The 13,261-nt window shown below is 42.1% G+C and overlaps 1 long non-coding RNA gene across 1 annotated transcript; it reads right to left on the bottom strand.

Moving 5' to 3' along the window:
• Positions 1 to 7,559: 7,559 nt before the first annotated feature.
• Positions 7,560 to 10,901, bottom strand: LOC116966424. Its single transcript, XR_004410011.1, has 2 exons — positions 9,199 to 10,901; positions 7,560 to 8,552 (listed from the first exon to the last, which is right to left on the bottom strand). It is a non-coding gene; the product is annotated as an uncharacterized LOC116966424 (long non-coding RNA).
• Between the last annotated feature and the right edge of the window lie 2,360 nt (positions 10,902 to 13,261).

The following is a 13,261-nucleotide window of genomic DNA, read 5'->3' on the forward strand; positions in this document are numbered from 1 at the left end:
GATTTGCCTAGCCAAACCTAAACCAAAACCATTGCTCGAGATGTTTATGTTTCCCACATGACTTTGTCGATGAAATCCATCACCTAGTTAGTGCAAGATACAGTGCCAACAATTTTTATCAAGGCTTATTCAAGTGCACATCCAAACTTACCACCTCTATCAAAAGGCCAGGGTTGCAGATGCTTCAGAATACCATGGAATTTTCTTTTGTTATGCATCACCAGGGGCGGCAAACGATTGGCAGCCCCGCCAACAGTCTGTCTGTTTTTTCGTCTTTTTTTTATTTTTTGTGTGTGTTAAAAGTCTGTAAATGTTTTCCGGTTTGTTTTATGTAGAGGGAGGGGGAGGGGGGAGGGGGGACTTTTTTTCAGTTTCTTACCTTGCTGGAGATGCGATTATTTTCCGGATTGCATCTCCGGTCGCTCTGCGGCCTACCATCAATGGAGCTGGAGGCCTCCACGGACTGACTTGAGCCCCACTGCCGGGCGTGGACTTAACATCAGAGTCGATCCCTTGCCTGGGTTCGCCTGCGGACTTACCATCAAGAGCTTGCAGTCTCGAGAGAGGCCGAGGCGGGAGCTCCAAAGAGGCAGAGGCTCGACCAGCCCCGACGCGGGGTTCGATCGCCTGACGCGGGGGAGCTGACACCCCCCCGATGCAGGAGCTGATCGCCCCGATGCGGAGGGCCCAAATACCGCCGGCTACGGGAGTCAAGATCGTCCCGTCAACGGAAGGCTCGAGGGAGAGAGCAAAGAAGGGAAGAGATTTGAACTTTTATTTCGCCTTCCATCACAGTGAGAAACGTGGAGGAGTCACGGTGGTGGATGTTTATGTTAAAATGTATTTTGTGTGTTCCGTTGCTTTTTATTGTATGACTGACTTGGCAAATGAAATTCCTCGTATGTTGCAAAACATACTTGGCTAATAAAGTATTATTGTGATTGTGATCATTCTGACTTGGAAATTGCCATTTCTTAATTGCTGGATCAGAGTGCTAGAAATCCATGCTTAATAAGACTATCTTCCCCACACATTTGCATGAGTAATTGGAACAAATATTAAATGCTGGCAGTCATATTCCATGAATTAGTAACTTTTTTTTTTGGGGGGGGGGGGGGGGGGGAACAGGCACTGAAGCCTGCATATCATAAATTCCATAGATATGAGGGAATACATGACCTCCAAGAGAATAAGGCCACCTGGCAGATCGCAGATTACATTGAAATAAGGGATTATGACCCGCATTTCCAGAAAGTTATGGCACACAACATAGACTCCAGGAATATCCGAGTGTAGACACCAAGCACAGAGTGTACATGTCAAAATGGTATAGAACACACTAGAAAGTTTAAATGTCATAGTTGCAGTGAAAATTCCCCAAGAGTAACATATCCATATTCATCTATGTGAAGTTCCTAAACTCAATCCTGCATATCAATGCTGATCTTTCGTTTATTTATAATACCTCTTCTAGATCATCATCAACAGAACAATCAATGTTCATGGTAGACAAAAATGCTGGAGAAACTCAGCGGGTGAGGCAGCATCTATGGAGCGAAGGAAATAGGCAACGTTCCTTCTTAAACTCTTAATCAAAGTTCATGACCTAGTTATAAATATTTGTTTTTCTCAGAGTCAATTAGTTTTAGATTTTGCTAATTTAAACTGCAGAGTGCAATCCCAAAACATATCAAAATTTTGTTGTTTTATGAAATAATCATAAGTACATTTTGACACCAGAAATTGTTTTGGGTTGCTCTTAAGTTTGTCATTTTTAGGTGTCAGCTATTTGAAAGATTTCTGAATCTGTTCGGTGTTCTACGTTTGGTAGGCTAGCATGTGTGCACATGAACAGTGATTTTCTTTTGAAATGCTAAACAATGTAATAATGCTGATCATTATTATTATTCATTCCGTTACCCTGACAACATAACACTGAATACCGACTCCAAGTAAGTTTATTTTTTTTATTGATACAATGTCAGAGACGTATCTTTCATGCATTCAATGTCATGCAAAATTGGAAATAATAACAAACCCTTTGGCCTCCAGCCATTCAATGCAGTCCAGATGTTCTACAGGGCAGAAGGTTTGGGACTTTTAGGTACAGAGGCCAATCTAAATTACATACAAATTGTTTTGCAGTATCGGTCTAATTTCCAACTTTAAAAAAGTGTCTTTGCAACAGCACATGCAAGTATGATTTCATATATAAAAAAAACAAATTTAAAAATCCATGACACAATTTAAAATTCTAGGTGTTCAGTGATACTCTCAATATACTAATTCATTATTCAGCACTCTAAAAATAATACTCAAATTAATCACCCATAGTAGAAGGCAGTCTCGGCCTAATTAATGCCACATGCTCATAAAGTAGTTATTATTGCAGTTGCATGAAAGCAACAACATCTATGGCACCCTTTTCCAACCCCCATGCCGTAACATCTAGACTGAAAAACATTCCTATAGCCAGAGGTTGGAACACATTTTTAGTCAAAAAAGCAAAATTAAATGACTTTCAGGCAGTTCAAATCCCATTCACACATTTGTTCATTCGCTGTTTTAACTATCAGTTAAACCTGTTGTGGCCTTTGCTGCAAAATATGCATGAAATAAACGTTCTGTTTGCCGAAGAAAAAGATCAGACACACCAACTGATCCAATTTACACGCAAAGCAAGGTAGATTGGATACTCAAATCTATCATTATTTTAAAAGTAATGGATCTTTTGATAATATGCTTGATTTTGCAGTTTCCCCATGATAACTCAAGAATGGCCCCGGGGAAATAATTGTCCAACGACATGAAATAAAATATATATTAAGTTAGTTAATCTGCATTTATCACAATTACAACAAGATAATATATTTGAATAGACAAGTCCTATTAGAAGCTTATTCTAATATTAACTTTTTTCAGGATATATATTTCAAATTGTTATATTTAAAATGAATTAAATAATTTGTTCAAGGCAATAGCATTATTTTTTTGCATATCACAAATAGCATCTGTAGATATAAACGTATATGTTATTAATGAGAAACTAAACCTAATGTGGCCAGTGTCTCAATATGATTGATTTCTATCTGGTTTCCACAGTCCTGCGATGAGAATACTAGTTTATTTTTGGCGTGTAGCAATATAATTTGCTGGTTAAAAGATATAAATAAGACAATGTCGTTTATAATGAATTTCTGTTAAGAAACATACTCTCTCTAAAATTGGTCTTGCTGTGAAGTGGCCACAGTGCAAACACTTTATAAGTAAGTCTCTATGTAGCTTTCATCAAGTGTATCAACATTACTTTCAAGGATAGATTAGTTTTTTATTGTTAAAAAGTTACTTTTTTTCAGTGAAGATAACATTACACCTTGCTCCTGGCATTCTTCAGTTTTGTCTTATTTGTCTGTATTAATTCTATTATAAAAGCATCATCAAACTAATAATAAAAAAACAAAGTACAATTGCGGCCTGTGTTATTTAAAAATGGCTGCTCAACCTCTGCCATCCAAAATCAAACTAAATTTCATATAGCTGTTCACATGGAATTCCCAATTTTTTGTTTGTCAAAATATTTACCATTTAAAGGATCTGTAAAATTGGAAGGTAGACACAAAATGCTGGAGTAACTCAGTGGGACAGGCAGCATCTCTGGAGAGAAGGAATGGGTGACGTTTCGGGTCGAGACCCTTCTTCAGTTAAATTGGAAGTTTGTGTTCAATATTATTGCAGTTTACATATTAGCAGAAGAAATAAAAGTAAGGAAGGGCCAATTGGCCCCTTGTGATTTTTCCGACATTCAATAAGATCTTGGCTGATCTTCTACCTCAGTGCCACTTCCCTGCGCTATTTCAACAGCTTTTAACTGATTTAATATTCATTGAGATGGCACCTCATCGTGACAGATATTCAAGGGAAAAACTGATCTTTTGTCAGCTTTCTTTCACCAAGAGTTGTCACTTTTAAAGATGCAGCAGAGTAATTACCTCCTCAGTTCAACAACGTGCCAGCTAAACTAAATTGTCCCAGGAGTGCTCAACAATAGATGCAGCAGTACCACATGGTCTTAGTTCCCTTACAATGCTGCAAAAGTAACATTGCAGGTGAAAGACACAATCCTATGTTCCAACATAGAAACAGGCAACAATGGTGTCACATTCCCGGGGGTGCCTGCTTGAAATTGTAGAAAGTTATGAAATAACTCAGAAATAATTGCTTTGCAATTTGTTTTTTTTTTTAAAGACTGTCAAAAGGAGCTTTGTTCAATGGAAGTCTAGGTTTATATTTTTTTGTGCAGAAAGTCAGTACAGCTGGCTTGGTTATTTCTTATGTAGGAAGGAACTGCAGATGCTGGTTTACACCGAAGATAGACATCAAATGCTGGAGTAACTCAGCGAGCCAGGCAACAAGAAGGAATGGGTAACGTTTCCGGTCAAGACCCTTCTTCAAGCTGAGAGTCAGGGGAGAGGGAGACTAGAGATATGGACGGATAAAGTGTGAAAACGACATATCAAAGCAGACGATTCTCAAGGAAATGTAGAATGGATCATTGTCAGCTGTGGGGAAGGTGATATAATCAATAAAATTAATCAGGAGGCCTGTGAAACTGTAGGAAGGAACTGTGAAGGAACACATGCTGATTTAAACTGAAGATACACACAAAAAGCTGGAGTAACTCAGCGGGTCAGGCAGTATCTTCTCAACTCAAAACGTCACCTATTCCTTTTCCCCAGAGATGCTGCCTGACCCGCTGTGAAACTAGTCGGAGAACTAGGATGGGGGAGGGACGGAGAGAGAGGGAAAGCAAGGTTACTTGAAGTTAGAGAAATCAATATTCATACCGTTGGGTTGTAAGGTGCCCAAGCAAAATATTTCTTCTGCTGGTTTGTGAAAAAGAACTGTCTTTGAGAAAACAAAGAAATTCCTGCACAACCAGATTTATGGTAAGATGGGTTTTAGGAATACAAATTTCTAAAAAAAATCCCAATTAATACTTTTCATTGGCTACGGTATGGGGCAGTAACAGTGCAGGGTGGCTGATGGATTGGGTTGAGTCTGTTCCCAAACCACGTGGATATCCAACAAAATGTAGACCTTTCCACATCCACTCTATGCCTTTCATTATTCTGTAAGTTTCAATCTGACTAATAGCCTCACCAAAACCTACAGCACCATTTAAAGTTTTCCACCAGATCAGGATCAGATTTACCCATTCATTTCATGTCTATTTGATGTGGACTCCAAAGTTCATGAGCAGAAAAGCAACTTTTATCTGCATATATCTGAGATCGAAAACTTCTATTACTGATTTTGTTGGGACATGTTAACGAGACTATTGTTTAAAAAAATGCACTTTTTTTCTTCTTTAAAGTGTAATATTTACATGAAACCCAAGAACTGAACATCTGCGAATTAGTAGGCAAAACAAGCTGTGAAGTATTGCCAATACTTTTGAAGATAAGTTCAAAAAAAAAGGAGCAAGTTGTTAAGATGAAGATTGCTGTGGCAGTTAGCAAGGCAAATGAAATTTATGAGTAAGCTTGCATTGGCACATTTAGCACAAGGTGAAAGAAGTTTTGCCAGAGTGGTGTACAAATACCAAAGCCCAATTGACCAGAAATACGAGGTCACCAATTATATTGGCTGCCCCAGTACTCCAAAGTGGGAAAGACTTTTGGGAATTGTTCTGTTAAATGTGCTGGTTCCATAAAAATTCACCCACTGCATTCAGTCACCTGCCTGTAGTTTTTTTTGTTTCCAAAATAGGATTTGGATTCCCAGTACTGTATAATATACCACCTTCAAATATTGGTGTGACCTAATTTTGCATATAACATATTATTTTAACTGACAACAACATTTTTGTGTGTTAGTCAAAGGAATTTAATCTATAACCCAATCGCTAAATTGAATCATGTTCTTTGAGTGCAGATCATACAACTGAAGTGTGTTCCTGGTTCTCCATATGGAATGCACGCATACACCAGGAGGTTACAGTGACATTGTTTCAATGACACTTATGAAATACATTTGCGCGCCCATTTTCTGCATATTATATACGCCACTCACAGAGAAGCTAGCCTTCATTGGAGCACCGAGGGTTATATCTGCAAAAAGGAACCAGCATCACCAAATCCATGGCTAAGGACTCCAAAGTCATTGATGTTTAAGAAGGAACTGCAGATGCTGGAAAATCGAAGGTAGACAAAAGTGCTGGAGAAACTCAGCGGGTGCAACTCTCAGCCCTTTGTTGTTACTTCGGTGCCCTGAAAATGTCTCTGACAATTCCCCAACCCAATTGATAATTTGTTTAATTTCCACCACCATAGATGCTGCTGCACCTGCTGAGTTTCTCCAGCACTTTTGTCTACCTTCCAAAGTCATTGATCTTTGGCCAGGGTTTAGACACTGGGATTTTTTTGGCTTATTCCCACCTTGTATCCAATATTTGCAAGTATCCTAAACCTACCTACAACTCTCAGCCCTTTGTTGTTACTTCGGTGCCCTGAAAATGTCTCTGACAATTCCCCAACCCAATTGATAATTTGTTTAATTTCCACCACCATCAGATTGTGTCCAATCCATTATCGGCGTTCACTCAAGGCTTTGAACACATCCACCACACGGATTTGTGATCCCTTGACTTTCCGAAGGTGTGCCTGCCCCAATACTTTGCCCCATCATCCTGATCCCCTTGAAGTCCTTTCCCCCAATATCCCAAACAACCCTTGAGTTGCCGCTCACTCTACCCTCTTCCAACACCACTACCTCTGACCATTCAGGTACACCTCTCCCTCCCCCATTCACAATGACCTGTGGCCCACCTGATCTCTCGTGCTAGCTATGTAAATGGAGTGAAGTCCTATTCGTGTACTCTTGCGTGCAAGACCTACCCTGGGGTGATTCAATACTGTTGCTGGAGATCATTTACAGCACTGATATTGCACCTTCATCAATGTCCTTGGAGTATTGTGTGCAGTTGTGGTTGAGTTTGTGTGCAGGACAATGTTGAGTTTGTTGTCACATGCACAAGTACAATGAGCTACAGGTATAATGAAAAATCTTCCTTGAAGCAGCATCACAAGCACTTAGCAATATAGAGAGTGCAGAAGGGATGTTGCCTGGAGAGAGGCCCTCCTTATATAACTTATCCTTATGTTGTAAGGATAGATAGTGTAAGATGAGTTTATTCTCACTGGTATGTAGGGTGTATATAGAGGTGGGATATAAATTGGATATATAGTCAACTCTCATTCCCAAGGCAAATGAAGCTAGATCAAGAGGCACAGGTTTAAGCTGGGGTGGGAGATTGCAACCTTCACGTGGTCCGCCCAGTTTCGACAAATGCAATCAACCCGGCGTGCACAATCAAATAAGATCCATTAGAACAAGTTGTCCGACAACTTTAGGCTGTGCACGCGTTACGCAAGAAGAAGAAGGTTTAAGCTGAGAGAGGGAGGTAGTTATCTAGTGAGCTGCCAGAGGAGGTGGTCCAGGCCAAAATAAATACAATATGTAAAAGGTGTTTTGACAGGTACTGTATAAAGATTTTTAAAAAAAGGTATTGAGGATTATGGGCCTAAAATGGCAAATAGTCTTGCCACAGATAGGCATTGTGGTCGGCATGGATGAAGTGGGCAGAAAGGGCCTGTTTCTGTGGTGTACTGCGATAAGTTTAGTTGAATGCACTTTTCAAATCAATGAGGAATTTCTAGATCCACATCCCCACTGAAGGCAGCAATTGCCTAACCCAGCTGCCTAAGGCACTAGCAGTTTATTTCCCTAAGTAGAAGAGATTTATGGAATTAACCTGGCAGGCTGCAGGCTTTCTACAGTGTCACCAGATGATCTTGCGTCATCTACTCGCTGGAGTTTAGAAAGTTGAGGAGGGACTTAATTGAAACTTACAGAATAATGAAAGGCATAGATAGAGTGGATGTGGAAAGGATGTGGAGAGCGGTGACAATGGGAACAGTTGTAATTTGCACGCCACAATATGTTTTGATCACAGTGTTGGCTGCAGATGTGGCCCATGACTACTTGGGCCATCTGCTGAGTAGTCTTACCTTCTTTCAGATCAGTTTCTAAGTCATGTGGGTCTGATAAACAATGTGTCCATTTGCTGTCACTTCCCGCATTTTCTGTTAACTACGTAGGGGAGAAAAGGAAAAGACAAAAAAATGCTGGAGTAACTCAGCGGGCAGGCAGCGTCTCTGGATAAAAGGAATGGCCGACATTTCGGCTCAAGACCCTGCCTCCCTAAGTTACTCCAGCAATTTGTGTCTATCTTCGGTGTAAACCAGCATCTGCCCAGATAAGAGTTTGGAATGGGAATGGGAAGGTGGTTTCAGTGACTCCAAGTTTTAGGAATGAACATTTCTGGTTAGTTGCCCAAATGCTGCATTGTCCCTTATTAATAATTGCAAGACACCATTTTTAGCTTCTCCAGATTTAGATCTTCAGTCATGATTTCAATAGTATATTTTTTTATCCTATGTACAATAATCTCTCTATAAGCGGACATGTTCCGCAAAGTGTTAGCTACAACCCTAACCAGCTGCTGGTGAATGCAGTTTCCCCCACTCCGTTTTGGCAGCCCCTGTGTGTCGTGCCAGACCAAATATGGATCGGGAACTTGCAATGAAGTTCAACCCTGGAAAATTGCAGGTGCTTTCCCAGTATAAGGCATCGAGCATTATGTAAAATGTATCAATTAGTGTCAGCATCAACAAATATATTTTCTGAGCAGCTCCGCTTTCTTTCAAGGTTGCTACCCAAACTACATTGTTTTTAAGAAGGAACTGCAGATGCTGGAAAATCGAAGGTAGACAAAAGTGCTGGAGAAACTCGGCGGGTGCAGCAGCATCTATGGAGCGAAGGAAATAGGCAACGTTTCAGGCCGAAACCCAAACTTACGAAATACATTTGCGCGCCCATTTTCTGCATATTATATACACCACTCACCCGAAACGTTGCCTATTTCCTTCGCTCCATAGATGCTGCTGCACCCGCTGAGTTTCTCCAGCACTTTTGTCTACCCAAACTTCATTATCATGTTACTGCGAGTTAGCTTTCTGATCATGTACAAATTCCAAGTCCTAGCCCGTTGTGTGTTCTAATGACGGTGCTCACAAGACAAGTATACCTCAAAGGTATCATTCCAAATAGATAAAACACAGAACAAAAAATAAACACAAACATGACATGTGTAAACCACCGACACAATATCTCACGATGTTCCTAACTTACATTAACTAAATGTAGATAAAATGGAAAGACACACGGAACTGCATGTGCTCAAATCTTGAGCAAACCGCAAACTGCTGGAGGAACTCAGTATATCGGGCAGCATTTACGGGGGGGGGGGGGGGGGGGGGAATACACAGATGGCATTTCGGATCGGGATCCTTCATCAAACTACTGGTAGAAAGCTGGGAGAGTTTGGGGTGGGCAAAGCGTGGATGGATATAGGTGAGAGGGGTAGAAACAAAATGCTGGATTAACTCAGCGGGACAGTATGGGTGAGGGGGGTTGATTAGGAGATGGTGTGAAGTAAGTAACAGAGGGGTGGGAGATGAGTGTATGGAGGATGGGAAAGGAGCAAGGGGGCTGGGCGCACACTGGGATGGAAGGGGGACGGAAAAGAGAGGGGTATTACTTGATAAATTCAACGTTCATACCGTTGTAAGCGGAATATGAGGTGCTGTACCTCACGTTTGTATGTGGCCTCACTCGGGCAATGAAGGGAATCAAGGACAGAAATGTCAGCATGGGAATGAGAAGGGGAGTTAAATGGCGGACAAAACGCAAACGTTAAGGCAAAATATGGTCGCCTAGTCTTCGCTTGGTCTTGCTAATTAAATCTCACTGCTTGATCACTGTCACTCAGGAAAGAAACTCTTTCTTAATACAATAGTTTCTCAAAGCACAGTATGTTTTCAAGTAACATGCAGGGGGGGTGGACTAAGTCATGACTTTCCACTTCAATTTAACTGTATCTGACCCCCGTCTTCATAAACCCAGGGCCAATCCAGTAATAAACTGGCCACTCAAAGCGGTTTGAGAACCACAAATTGAGAGAATTAATTAACGGTAATTCTCTCCAGTCCTGCCCAACTCAAAATGAGGAAATGTGAGCAAATGTAACTGTTGGCAAAGTAACTTCCTGGTGATGCAGGGGCTGAACTAACGGCCGTTCCATAAGCTAGGGTATCCATTCATCTCTACCCCATTGAGGGCATTGGACTTTGTCTATGGAGCTGATCCTCTGCACAGGTGAGCACCATATTCTGCACTCTGTATCTCCCCCTTTACTCTATTGTACTGGATAATGGAGGCAGAAAGTACACTCAGCTCACATCTCTGTTCAAACTTGTTTCCATATCACCATGCACAAAATCTATCACTGAGCAGAACAATCAAGTAGGAGTTTAAAATGTAATTTTAGAAATAGTTCATTTACAATATGTACCTTTTCTATAAGTATGATAACTTAGTGCTGTTTGATTAATTCGAGCTGCCTCGAGAAAGCAGCCAACATCATCAAAGACGTCCCACCCCAGTTAGTCCTTCTTCTCCTCGTTCCCGTCTGGCAAAAGGTACAGAAGCTTGAACGCACACATCACCAGACTCTGGAACAGCTTTTTCCCCTCTATTATCAGTCTTCTGAACGGCCCTTCCATAAGCTAGGATACTGTCTGATTCACCTCTTCCCCATTGACGACATACCTGTGGGATTTGTCTGTGGAACTGATGCTCTGCAATGCCAAGAGCTATATTATGCACACTGTATCTTCCCCATTGCTCTATCTATTGAATGTGTTTGAACTGATAGCATCTAAATGAATGGTATATCTGATAACATGCAAAAACAAAGCTTTTCACTGTACCTCAGTAGACATGACACTAATGCCCCTGTCCCACTTAGGAAACCTTAATGGAGATTTTGCGCCCCACCCAAGGTTTCTGTGCGGTTCCCGGAGGTTTCTGTCAGTCTCCCTACCTGCTTCCACTAACTGCAACCACCGGCAACCACCTGCAACCTCCGGGAACTGCACGGAAACCTTGGGTGGGGCGCAAAGTCTCCAGAGGTTTCCAGCGTACCGTTCTGTGACGCGGAGAGGCGCGTATTGTACAGGCTGCTCTTGCACACTCTCCACTTCCTCGCCCTCGTCTTTCGTCCAGACACACCCTGGCGGTCCGTGTTACCACCTGACGAGGGGAGCGGTCCCCAGTGGAGGTCTATCTACAAGGGAGTCCTCCCCCTTTACATCGGGGACCTGGGGTGGAGAGTATTGCACAAAGCCGTGGCCTGTAATAGGTATTTGAGCCGGTTCACGGACTCTTCCCCTGCTTGTCATTTCTGCGGTGAGGAAGAGACCGTGTTCCATGTGTACATAGAGTGTGAGAGGTTGCAGCCACTGTTCGAATATCTGAAAGGGCTGCTCCTCAAGTTTTGGCTACATTTTAGTCCAACACTATTAATTTATGGGCACCCGGTGCAGAGGGGGGAAGGATGGGAGGGAGGAGTGGGTCTCCCTGTCGGTCTGCTCCTGGGCCTGGCCAAGATGGCCATTCGCGGGTCCAGGCAGCGGGCAGTCGATGGCCGCACACCGGTCGCCTGCCTGCCCCTTTTCCGGGGTTACGTCCGAGCTCGTGTGTCCCTAGAAAAGGAACACGCGGTGTCCATGGGGACTGTGGAGGCCTTCTGTGCACGCTGGTCACCACAGGAGGTTGAATATATTATCGATAAGAATGTTAATATTTTAATTTGATAAATTTGTTTAAGTGTTAAGAGGGAACACGTGGTGTCCATGGGGACTTTGGAGGCTTTCCATGAATACTGGTCGCCGATGAAGGTCGAGTGTTTTGTTGATAAACGGAACACTCGACCTTCAACGGCCATTCGTGGGTCCAGTTTTAATTTGACGATCATTTGTTTGTAAACTGTCAGCATAGGCAGTCTTTGATTGTGTTAATACTCTATGTTTATTTTTATTTTTTGAATAAAAGTAGTTTCATAATAAAAAAAAAATTAAAAAAAGAGGTTTCCGTTCAGGTTTCCTAAGTGGGACAGGGGCATAATGAACCTAAACCTAGCAAAATAAAATGTAATCAGAGTATCTTATTCATTAGCTGTGAGTAACCAAAAAACTACTTAAAGTAAATTAAAAAAAGAACTTGATATATTGAACAGCAGCAAACACATTCTTCATAAATTAAAAATGACCACATTGTTAAATTAAAGATATTAATTGTGTCTTCTCATTCAAGACCATCTGTTTAATTGTCTCCTGTTGAAGCCCTGCAAAATACTGCGATTAGCAGGGGCCTGCAGTAGTGGTGAGTTCACTCTGGGTCGACACTGAAGTTTGTAGGTAGAGCCAGCACAACTTTCGCGTGGTCACACAAAAGATGGGGAGAACTCGGGGCTCGGTGTGATTTGCACTTAAAATTGGCTGTATCAAGCCAATGTTGAAAATGAAACAAGCACAACATACCAGTAAGCAGGTACACAAAAATGCTGGAGAAACTCAGCGGGTGCAGCAGCATCTATGGAGCGAAGGAAATGGGCAACCCAGAAGGGTTTCGGGCCGAAACGTTGCCCATTTCCTTCGCTCCATAGATGCTGCTGCACCCGCTGAGTTTCTCCAGCATTTTTGTGTACCTTCGATTTTCCAGCATCTGCAGTTCCTTCTTAAATACCAGTGAGCAGTACTGGCTGCTTTGTGATATAGGGGCTCCTTGCCTAGACTTGTGTTGAGGTTTTGGGTAACTATTTAAACAGAAATATGGAATCAGAGATTGCAACACTGTAGGAATCTTGTGCGGTCAGCTCCATCCTGCATATAGGTAAAACCCTACCTCTTCCTCCCACACTGTGGAGGCATTACATTTTGGACAGCTTTGGAGGAACAGCCAATATTATACACACCCACACGAAGGCGTTTGACTCCTTTGACAGTTAGCTTAACGAATCAAAATGAGAAATTGCATCGGAAATATTGTTGATGAAGGAGGTGAAGATGAGGGGGTGAGGGCCTAGAGAATGGAATACGCGGAGACGACGGAGAGTGTCTGAGGTGTCTTGAACATAGGTAGGGGGTGAAGATGAGGGGGTGAGGGCCTAGTGAATGGAATGGGTGAAGATGAGGGGGTGAGGGCCTAGAGAATGGAATGGCCCTGAAGAAGGGTTTCGGCCTGAAACGTTGCCTATTTCCTTCGCTCCATAGATGCTGCTGCACCCGCTGAGTTTCTC

Source organism: Amblyraja radiata, chromosome 37 (assembly GCF_010909765.2).
Source record: "Amblyraja radiata isolate CabotCenter1 chromosome 37, sAmbRad1.1.pri, whole genome shotgun sequence".
Classification (NCBI taxonomy): domain Eukaryota; kingdom Metazoa; phylum Chordata; class Chondrichthyes; order Rajiformes; family Rajidae; genus Amblyraja; species Amblyraja radiata.